The following is a 10,672-nucleotide window of genomic DNA, read 5'->3' on the forward strand; positions in this document are numbered from 1 at the left end:
GAATTGTGTCCGACTTAGCAGCCGACTGCAAAGACGTCACAGGTTCGCGACCATATCACATGACCCAAAACATCGCGGGAACAAGTTTTTAAGAGCCGCTTCTTGCAGCGCCTGGCAGCGCGGTCTACGACGGCTGCAACCGGCTTGTCTACACCGCCGCTATGCTGAATGGTTCTCTATTGGTTAAAAATTCAATGACGTGTGTTCAGGTCCGCACTCGGCGGCCACCTTGTGGTGAAATGATTTGCCTTTCTATTTTGGTCGCTTTGATCTCATGGCTTGATCTAAAGTTCTGTGTATTGTGTTGTGAGAAGGCCTATTATATGTGAGGTCTGGTTAATACAAACATAGAATGATAATACAAATATACTGAAAAAAAAAGAATGCCTTCCACATGTTGCCTTGCATGTGTGTGTATGTATGTATTTATGTATATACTGTATGTGTGTGTGTGTGTGTGTGTGTGTATATATATATATATATATATATATATATATATAACATATCTCTTTGGTTTGCTGCTGTGTTCTATCGCTTGAGCACCATAGTCACGTTGACTTTGTTGTCCGACTTGATGGCATTTGGCTGCCGTCTCTTTTAGAGCCCGCCCCCTCAGACACCTGCAGCTCTCGTCGGCGTGATAAGTCAAGTCAAGTCAAGCCAAGACCATCCTGAACAAGCCTAATGGGACTTGGGGAAACACCGCTGCCTGTGGACACGTACCTTCCCTCGCTTCGCGAATCGCGCCACTCAATTTTTCAAACAAAGCAGCGTCTTGCTGCTCTGACGTAATCTCGTGCTGCATTCACTGCAGTCGGACATTGGAAATTCGCGCTCGTAAATGTCAAATTGGACATAACTTTTCTTTGAATTCGTTGCTGTCAACTGAGGTGGCAGCAGGGTGGCAAGGCTTTCTTTTAGGGTGGCATTTGCCACCCTATGCCACCCCGGTAGATCCGCCCCTGCTCACAAAACGTCAAGAGATGAAATATTCAGACACTTACTTTGCTTGTTTAACAGAAAAAATATATAAGACTTATGTAACTTTAGCGAGATCAGAAGGCTGCTGGTGCTATAACACTGCTAACGTTACCCACACTGGGCAAACTATGCGATTACCGTTTAAAATGACCATTATTACACACGTGACAAACAGTTGACTAGACACGTTATTTTTTTTCCACTGCAGGTGTGTGTGTAGCGCACACCCGTCACCCTCCCCCTACTGCCAGCTCGTTAACATTACATACCGCAGGCTATCTCAACTTAATTACCGGTAGTCTAAAAATAAACATAAACTCACAAAACGTCAATGATATATCTGTATACTTACTTACTTTAATTATCAAACAGAAAAATACAAGTGCATACCTTCAGAATTCAAGTTTCTGTTTTAGTTTTTATCAAAGACTAGCTTAATTAACGTTACCTTGTTAAACCACCACAAAACATTTCTAAACTCGACAGAAAAACAAAAGAAAACTCACCGAAATGTCTTGACTCTTTTTCCACTGCTCCGGCAATCACTGTCTGTGGTGTTGTCGGAATAAATCCATAATTCACAGAGTAAAGGAGATGTTAAAATAGTGTCCACTCTGAAACAAAATGTCGTCCGACAAGGGGGATGGGAGGGAAGGAGCACATGTATCGACGGCCAGCGGCTGCCCGTAATGCATTGCCAGTCACAAAAAACGCGACCAACGTCAAGTTGACATACATTACTAATTCAGATGGACCTGGATTTTCAATTGAGCATTTATTTTGTAGTTGAGACGTTTTTAACAAGTTCATGTTATTATAACAACCTCAGTTATCATTTGTCCTACTGACATCTATGTAAAGTTAACAAACAGTCAAAATCACAATTTACAGTGTGTGCCCTTATGTAGTGTGTACATACTATTTCTCATCAAACTGTGATAACTGTGAGTAAATTCAGTATATATACACGTCTGCCATATGTTGCCACCCCTCAAAAATTCCTGCCCCCCTCTCGCCACCCAATACATATTTTTCTAGATCCGCCCCTGTATGTGGAGAATAAACCACAGCGTTTTTTCCCCTTTTTACATCGGCCTCGTTTCCTTCTTGGATTTTCTTTGGAGTTTATTGCCTTACGACAAGCACGAGTACGGAAACTTTGCGTCCTGCAAGAGTGGCAAATAGGTTGCCTCTACAATAACATTTGTATTACTTCATGACTAAATATGCAAATAAAGAGGGAAAAAGCATAAAATAGGAACATAAGTACAGTTCAAGATCTGCCTTTCAGCTGTGAAAGTGCTTCAAGGGAACACACAACGTACATTATTGTTGATTTTAACTTGGAGCTGCAGCAATGCTCAAATTAAATTTCCAAGGTTGCACTGTATTGGGTGCCAGACCAGAAGTGGTTTGCTAATTGCCTACATTGCAACAACGTTCCCCTATTGTGCTTTGTAAATAAAATAATGGCGAAGTCTCCAGCAAAAGCATTTTTGTCCACTTACATGGGCCACACCGCCTCACTGAACTGTTGAACTGTTGTGGCTCACACATATGCTGTCCAAACAGACAGCATTGCTGCGGAGGTGCTGCCTCTTATCCTCAAAGTGAAGGATAAGGTCCAGGTCTGGAAAGGCCATCTGGGGCACCGGGAAGTTTTCCCCTGGCCTGCTGCTGGCCTGGCCCGCTGCTGGCCTGGAGAATTGGAGAATGGCTAACTATTGACGCTATCTCGTTTCCACCTGGCCAACCATGCGACAACGAAGTGTCACCATTACCAGTGAAACATGAGGATATCCAGGTGACTCATTCATACAACGGTGATGGTAAACTTCACTTTACCGCAGACAGGCTGATCTTGTGGCATCAGTAGCCATAAGAGGACGGGTCCTGTTATGGGAATTATGCACAGAGAATTGTGACTGGGACACTCCTGTTCCAAGGGACAAAGAACAGAGACTTCCACCCAGGATATATAACTGTCTGTCTATAACAATACAATTTATATTGTATTGTTATAGACAACAATACAATATAAATGTACTTACAACACAGGCAGATGGCGTGAGGAACCTCCAACAATATTTCATATACGAAGATGGGTAGAAGCCGATCATTTCCTTTATTTTGTCATAATAACGATCAGCAGCTTGCAGGTAGGAAGACAGTCATATTAGCTACATCATCAAATTATGTAAATGGATATATATTCATCATATGATGAATATGATGCATGCATTCTTAAAAGTATGCATTTATGTTTCTCCATCCGTATCTGTATATTTGTCTATGTGAAGGTGTGCTTGCACAAGAGATCAGTGATTACAGGTTTGATTTGGTACAATATGACACCTTTTCAATAAACACCTTCAGATAAATCTGTGCTTTTATTTCAGTTTGTAGAGTATTCCAACCATGTATAACATTTACAAAAAAATACGACAGACAGTTAGCCGTTCAAAGTGATGTAGTGCTTTGTGCTACTTTACAGTAAACATTGTATTGATCTCCTAGAGGCTTTTCTATTGGTATTTATTTTTGTGACATTTGACAAAGTAGAGCTCAGGCAAGATTGTTCACACATTTAAAAATCAATTTGGTATAAGAAAACTACGACGATGTTTTAGGGTCACTTTAGGAAAAAGAAAAACAGAGCCGAGAGAGGTGGGCAATATTCAGAGAAAAAACTAGCAAATTTGCTACTTTATTACAATGCTAACTACCGACCGAGTTACCAGCTATTTAGGCCTTTGTTTATTTCCATTGTCTGCATTGAAACACTGTCTAAGTGGCGCAAGCAAAAGCCAACTGCAAAGTAGCTGTAGGAAAATATTTCCGTTATCTCTGGGTTTAGTGCCCAGATAACCTTCTGTATGTGCATTAGAAATGGAAATACAAGATAAAAAAAAGATCAGAAGAATAGAGTCAACAGACAACTTAAACCCTGTTTAATATCCCATAATCCACATTATTGAAAACATACCCCCCACCTCTGACTAAAATATTTTTGTTGCTCACCAAATATCCATCCAACAGAGATGGACTCCAAAATGCCAAAAACCATGATTGGTATTCCACTGGCAGCATAGTAGTCAAACAGCAGAAATATATAAAGTCCTCCCTACAGCAGAGAACGGCGAAGAAAGAGACGGGAAGACAGTTGCAGTATCTCTTAACAGTTTTAATTTTGCTGGTTAAACAAAACAAATTCTTACCTCAGTCACCATAAACAGACCAATAACTAATGACACACCACAGATGACCAGCAGAAGTAGTTTACGTCGATGACCAGTCAAAGAGAAGGATGGATGCATGTCTGATATGGATGTCACCAAGGCTTCAAGATACACAAACTGTGGGGGAAATATTAGTTTTACATTTTCTAGTTTATTCAAGTCAGTTGGCCACTACAAGGCCTGTGTGGTGGTATGGATGAATGATTTTAGCTTTTAATTACTTTGAACGACCAATACAGCATACATTCCGTACATTCCGCCCTCTACTGGACTTTCAGGGTACTCACGCCAGGCAACAAGGCCACCCACAACGCAATACTACAAGAAGAGTGTGAGACGGACAATAATGGGAAGTTTTTTCCTGCCTGCCTATAGTCTTACACACATCTTACAAAAAATTATCCAAAAGTATAACCCTCAACCTGAAATAACTCCTTAAGTTCTTGGGACCAAAGGAGGGATTTGGCCTTGGTGTAGCCGTGCTATGGTTACCACGAAGCAGCAAGCAACTGGGATGCACCAACAGGACGGATTGTTACCATAGTCTCTTAGATGAGGTCAGTGCAAGCAGCAAAGCTGTCTCGATTGACAATACCTTCGGTAGTAGTGCTCCAGAGGCTCAAAGGAACCCTTCATTAAGCCTACAAGCACCAATGGCAGTTCCTATTGGGAGGAGCCACGCATTATCGGGCATTGCCTCCTGAGCTCCTGCAAGAACCGTTTCATGAGAGTGTAGTCAAAAACTAGTCCGTCAACAAAGCCCTCATGGCTTCGGCATACACTTTAATAGTGCCATAAGACAAACATATATCCAGCAAACACTGCAAAAAGGACACAAAGAAAAAGCTACACAGGCCCCTGACCACTTTTCCTTGTAACATGCAATAACGACTCCTGACCTTGCTTCCAACGTGCCTATTGCACCTACCTCTAGAACTGGGGGATGGTCCAGGACTGGGTCTTGTTCTGCATACATACCTGTGGGTACCAGAAAGACCAACAACTGCTCCTGACTCACTCTCTGCACCTAGAGAGGAATTAAGCTACAGTCTCATAAGGTTGAGAGGCTTCAGAGACAACAGGTGCTCCGTAGTCCAGAACCGCAGGCTCCTCTCCAGGCCACCACGGATGATACAGGCCACCATAGGAGGTCAGTTCATAGTTCATTCAGTTCCCTCCAACAGGTGTTTCATAGATTGTTTTGGACGAAGCATTGGTTATGTTTTTGGCATCCAAATGGCGGCTGGATTCCAAGTGGACTTTCAGGATTAACCTCAGCATCCTGTATCTCAGCGTCCTGTTTAGTCATCAACGTCGGCAGACGAAGCCAGGATCTCAGCAGAGATGACCAGAGACAGTATTGGTGGGAGGATGAGGACCTCGATGGTATGAATCTCTTGTTGTGAGGAATCACTTCAAAGCATCACATTGCAGCATCAGAAGTGACCCCGTCGCTGCTGTCAAATCTTCGGCAGCATTTACCAGGTCAGGCAGGCCAGTTGCTGCTGAACACCACTCACCACCCTCTACGTAGTCTTTATCATGAGGCACTTGAAGGAGGTGTTGTAAAGATTTGTTCCAGCGATGAGACCGGGACATCACGGGCACTAACACATTTCTTGAAGCAGCAAGTCCATCCATGGAGATGAGCAGTCAGGGCAGGGCAAAAGTCCCGTCAGTCGAAAAGTATTATGTATTTGTGTAGGCATGTCCTAATTGGCTGGCTACGCTTATGCATATTTTCAGTGAGTGAAATCAATTATTGGATGGAGCGGAATTTTCTCCAATTAAACAAAGACAAAACTGAAATCATTGTTTTTGGAGCCAAGGAAGAACGGTCAAAAGTTAGCACCCAGCTTCAAACAGTAATGCTAAAAACCACAAACCAGAAATTTAGGTGTAGTCATGGACTCAGACCTGAACTTCAACAGCCACATTAAATCAGTTATGAAGTCAGCCTACTATCACCTAAAGAATACATCAAGGATAAAAGGACTTATGACTCAGCAGGATTCTGAATAATTTGTCCATGTATTTATCTTCAGGCTTCACTACGTAACGGTGTCTTTACAGGTCTCCCTAAAAAGTCAATCAGACAGCTGTAGTTAATTCAGAACGCTGCTGCTTGAATCCTCACTAAGACCAAAAAATGTGATCATTTTACTCTGGTTCTCTGATCTTTACACTGGCTTCCTGTCTGCCAAAGAATTTATTTCAAAATACTACTGTTGGTTTACAAAGCGCTGAATGGTTTACGGCCATATTACATTTCTGATCTTCTGCTTAACCAGCCAATCTCTCAGATGGTCTGGGACAGGTCTGCTCTGTTTCCCCAGAGTCAGAACCAAACATGAAGAGGCAGCCTTCAGTTTTTACACACCACATATCTGGAAGAAACCTCCAGAAAACAGCAGGTCTGCTGCAAATCTCAGCTCTTTTAAATCAAGACTGAAGACTTCTCTGTTTGCCGCTGCCTTTCAGTATCTGTGAACTTCTTATACTGCACTGTAATTTATATTCTTTGATATTCTTGTTTTTATTTATTTACTTTTTAAATGTATTAATGTTTTATTTAATTTGAATGGCTTGTTTTAATGCTTTTCTGCAATGCTTTTAATGTTTTATGTAAAGCACTTTGAGTTGCCCTGTTGTTGAAAGGTGCTATACAAATAAAATTGCGTGCTCATGATTGGAGGGTCAAGAAGATCACAGAGCCTGTGAGTAAGAAGTGAATTTTATGAAAGTCTGATGTATATTTTAAATACAACTGAATGATAACACTTTACCTCACTGTCCAGTCCGAGGAGGATTATCATGAGGAAAAAGAAGGCAGCCCAGAGTTGGGGTAAAGGCATAAGGGATACTGCCCGAGGGTAGGCTATGAATGCCAGGCCAGGACCTGCAAGAGGTCCAAAGTAGATAACCAAGTATGCTAGGCAACAATACTCTTATTGGTCATAATATATGTTTATAGCTTGATGTGGTGTTAGCATTAAACTTAAATTAAAATTAAAGACATGCTGAGCTTGTGTCCTGAGATGGTGAGTAATTCAAACGGAAACAATTAATTCTGGCCACATGAATCCAAGCTCGTTAAAGGAGGCTGCTGCCATATTCTTAGACTTATTCCTGACTCCCTATATTCTACACCATCCTATTAGTAAATCATTTTAGAAGCATTTCAAGGACTGTGTTACTAATCTTAAAATGTGATTACACCAGAGCAGCAAATGAAAATAACTATTGTTCTTCATCGCAAAAGAACTATGTGACCTAATTACAATGACTTTTGATGTTTTGTGTGCTGTATACAGTATGTATGCTGCTGCACACAATACATCTACACAATATGGGGACAGATATTAGTTCACACCGCTCCAGAAATGTGGTACAGAAATTCAGTCCCTTAAGGTTAACCAGTTATTTTAGCTAAAGGTGCTGCTATCCACGTTTTATATTGTTTCCATTATGTGTATGTAAAAAGGGTCACTTGTTGTGACGAACGCACAGATGATTATCACGCAACTCAGCTCCTCTCAGCTCTATGGATTGTTTTAGCCTCTGTCAGTTCATTATTTTCCCAGAAAGTATCATCAGCACGACTCAATTTATTTAAGTTTTTTGTTTGAGCTCAGATGACAGTCGGCGCACATCCTCCTTTAGTGGAAAAATATCCTTATTTGGCCCCGGAAACAAGAGGCATTAGCCATACATATATCCATTGACTTTCATAAAGATGAATCTCATATTCAGTGACATTGTCTCTTTGAATTTTGCAGCATAAAAATAGCAACAATAGCAACTTTTCCATGACATTTATTGTTGCTGTAATCTTCTGACTTCCACGTTCCATGTCAGTGAGGTTTGTAAGATAATCATGTCAGGTATATTTAGGGTGGAGAAAGATTGAGGTAACTTCTCACAGCTTCTTCATATGTATACAAAAAACATGTTGATATATACCTATTATTTATCATTTTTCATAAGAACACAACAAACCATCCCATACCTGATTCAGCTACCGTTGAGATGTCAACACCCAACTCATATGACATGAACCCAAGGACAGAGAAGACTGCAACAAAGCTGGTTAAAGTGTTCAGTGTGCACAATGCAAAGGTGTCTCTGAAGATATAAAAAAAAAGAGGAGTATGTTTTAATCCTGCATCACATAAAAAATGTAAGGCATAACACGTATAGAATAATCTTCAGTTTCCTTACGTGTAGCAGTTGTTGTTGACTGAGAATCAGTCAGCCTTGTCAGATCAGGAGAAAGGTAAAATCGGATTCCATCTACAGCTCCTGGCAATGTCAGGCCGCGGATCAGCAGCACTATCAACATCACGTAGGGAAACGTTGCCGTGAAGTAGACGACCTGAGAGAGAAGCATCAATTTCGCTGAGTGGGGGTTTTCACAGTAATGTTTAGGATTTAATCAGTTTGGAGTTCTAACACCATGATGATAACAAGTGCATACTTCTCACCTTTCCTGACGTCTTGACTCCTTTCCATATACAGAAGTAACAGATGATCCAGCTCAGCAGAAGGTATCCAGCCAGGTCCCAGCGCATGCTGCCCATCTCCTCAATTCCTCCAGACAAAGCCAGGACTCTCCTTCTGTATGCAGGAGGAAAATTATTAAACATACATTATGACAACTCTAAATCATGTCGGTGATATGAGTACTTACTGCCAGAATTCTTTAACTGAAGACGTTGCATTTTCATTGATGTGGTCATAAACTGAATGATTCTGATTGTAATCAATGCAGTTCTCTGGCGGTGGAAGAATAAAAAGCAATAACTTAGAATGGATTGGAGTGAAACAGTGCAGCATTATATAATACATTTTCATTATTGCCATTGACTGTAATTCTATACTTTATAAGGTCATGGCACCATAATAATGCAGATGTGTACCTGTGTTCCAGGTGTTGTTGCAGCTGGTCCAGGGGAGTACAGTGTAGAAGGAGGAAAAGAGGTAGAGGAAGCCCCAAGCCCTGATGACAATATAATACATTGAAGTGTAGAGCATTATCATGACACTGCCGCAGCCTAAACCTATTTACAAAAACATGATCACATTTCAACATAACATACACACAGTAATGTAACAACTAAATACTATGTGCACCATATTGAATATGTAGCTAAGCTAGCAGTACCTTCCAGTAAAGGGCATATTTTCCTCCAACATGTGATTCCACCCTGACCAGTTAACTGTCCCAGAGATAACTCCAGAAAGAAGATGGGGATTCCACAGGTGAGCAGGAGCAAAACATAAGGAACCAAGAAAGCTCCTAAAGAGGAAGAATAATAAGTACTTGGTGAGAAAAATACAAAACTAAATGTTAATGATTTCAATTCATTATTCCCATTGTTTTTATCCAACATTCTGCTGTACAATAAAACAAGACGCCATCATGTTCTTACCTCCTCCATTTTTAAAGCACAGGTATGGAAATCTCCAAACATTGCCCAGACCAATGATTTCTCCAACTACTGCCAAGATGAACTCTGTCTTGTTGGACCACTGGCCTCTCTTGACACACTTGTCTGGAGCATGATTGGGATTGTTGTCATGTTTCATCAGACCCTTCTCTGGATTACTTTCTGGCTCCATTGGAACAATCTACAATGTAAGTTATGAGAAATTATTCATTCAGGTGTTGAGTCAATATTTCTATGGAAGAATCAAAGCGAACTTGATGTTGACTCCTGCCCACTTTCAACATTAACCCATTTCAGTGAAATATATCCGTCAACCCTGGAACGCACTGTTGCACTTTCAAAATCATCTTCCTGCCCTTCTGTCTGCATTCCCACTTGGTTTTTAAAAGCTGTACTTCGGACTGTTTGTGCAAATATTTTAGCTATTATAAACTGCTCTCTGTCTACTGCTATTTTCCCCTCCTTTTTAAACGTGGCACTGTTTACCCCCTCTTAAAGAAGCCCTTTCTCGATTCCTCTGTTTTAAGAAATTTTAGACCTATCTTCAAGCTCCCATTGTTATCACAGATTTTAGAAAGAAATGTCTCCACTTAACTGATTTCTTTTTTTAACAACAATCAGATCTTTGAAAAGTTTCGATCTGGTTTCAGCTCACTACATAGTACTGAGACTGCTCTGGTCAAGGTCACCAATGAATGACTCACTGCTTGCAGCCGACTCAGGCCTGTACTCCATTTTAATGCTCTTTGGCCTCAGCTCAGCTTTTGACACAGTGGACCATAATGTTTTAATCAGCCGACTGAAGAATTATGTTGGCATCAGTGATGTGGCTCTGGATTGGTTCATCTCCTATCTGTCGAACAGCTCCTTCTCTGTAGTGCTTGGAGATGCCTCCTCCTCTTGTGCTGCTCTCCGCTGTGGTGTGCTCCAGGGGTCTATTCTGCGTCCCCTCGTATTCACTATTTAGATGCTAGAACAGAGAAGAGTCTGGACTTTGCTGAG

General features: G+C 41.1%; 1 pseudogene across 1 annotated transcript; it reads right to left on the reverse strand.

Annotated features, from left to right (window-relative positions):
* Nucleotides 1-2,850: 2,850 nt before the first annotated feature.
* Nucleotides 2,851-9,829, reverse strand: LOC311011756 (sodium- and chloride-dependent GABA transporter 2-like; annotated as a pseudogene). Its single transcript has 11 exons — nt 9,653-9,829; nt 9,385-9,519; nt 9,140-9,280; nt 8,911-8,995; nt 8,705-8,837; nt 8,230-8,595; nt 7,007-7,119; nt 4,200-4,337; nt 4,003-4,105; nt 3,033-3,133; nt 2,851-2,874 (listed from the first exon to the last, which is right to left on the reverse strand). The product of its transcript is annotated as a sodium- and chloride-dependent GABA transporter 2-like (transcript).
* Between the last annotated feature and the right edge of the window lie 843 nt (nt 9,830-10,672).

This window comes from Eutrigla gurnardus, assembly GCF_963514095.1.
Source record: "Eutrigla gurnardus genome assembly, chromosome: 4".
In the NCBI taxonomy this organism is placed as follows: domain Eukaryota; kingdom Metazoa; phylum Chordata; class Actinopteri; order Perciformes; family Triglidae; genus Eutrigla; species Eutrigla gurnardus.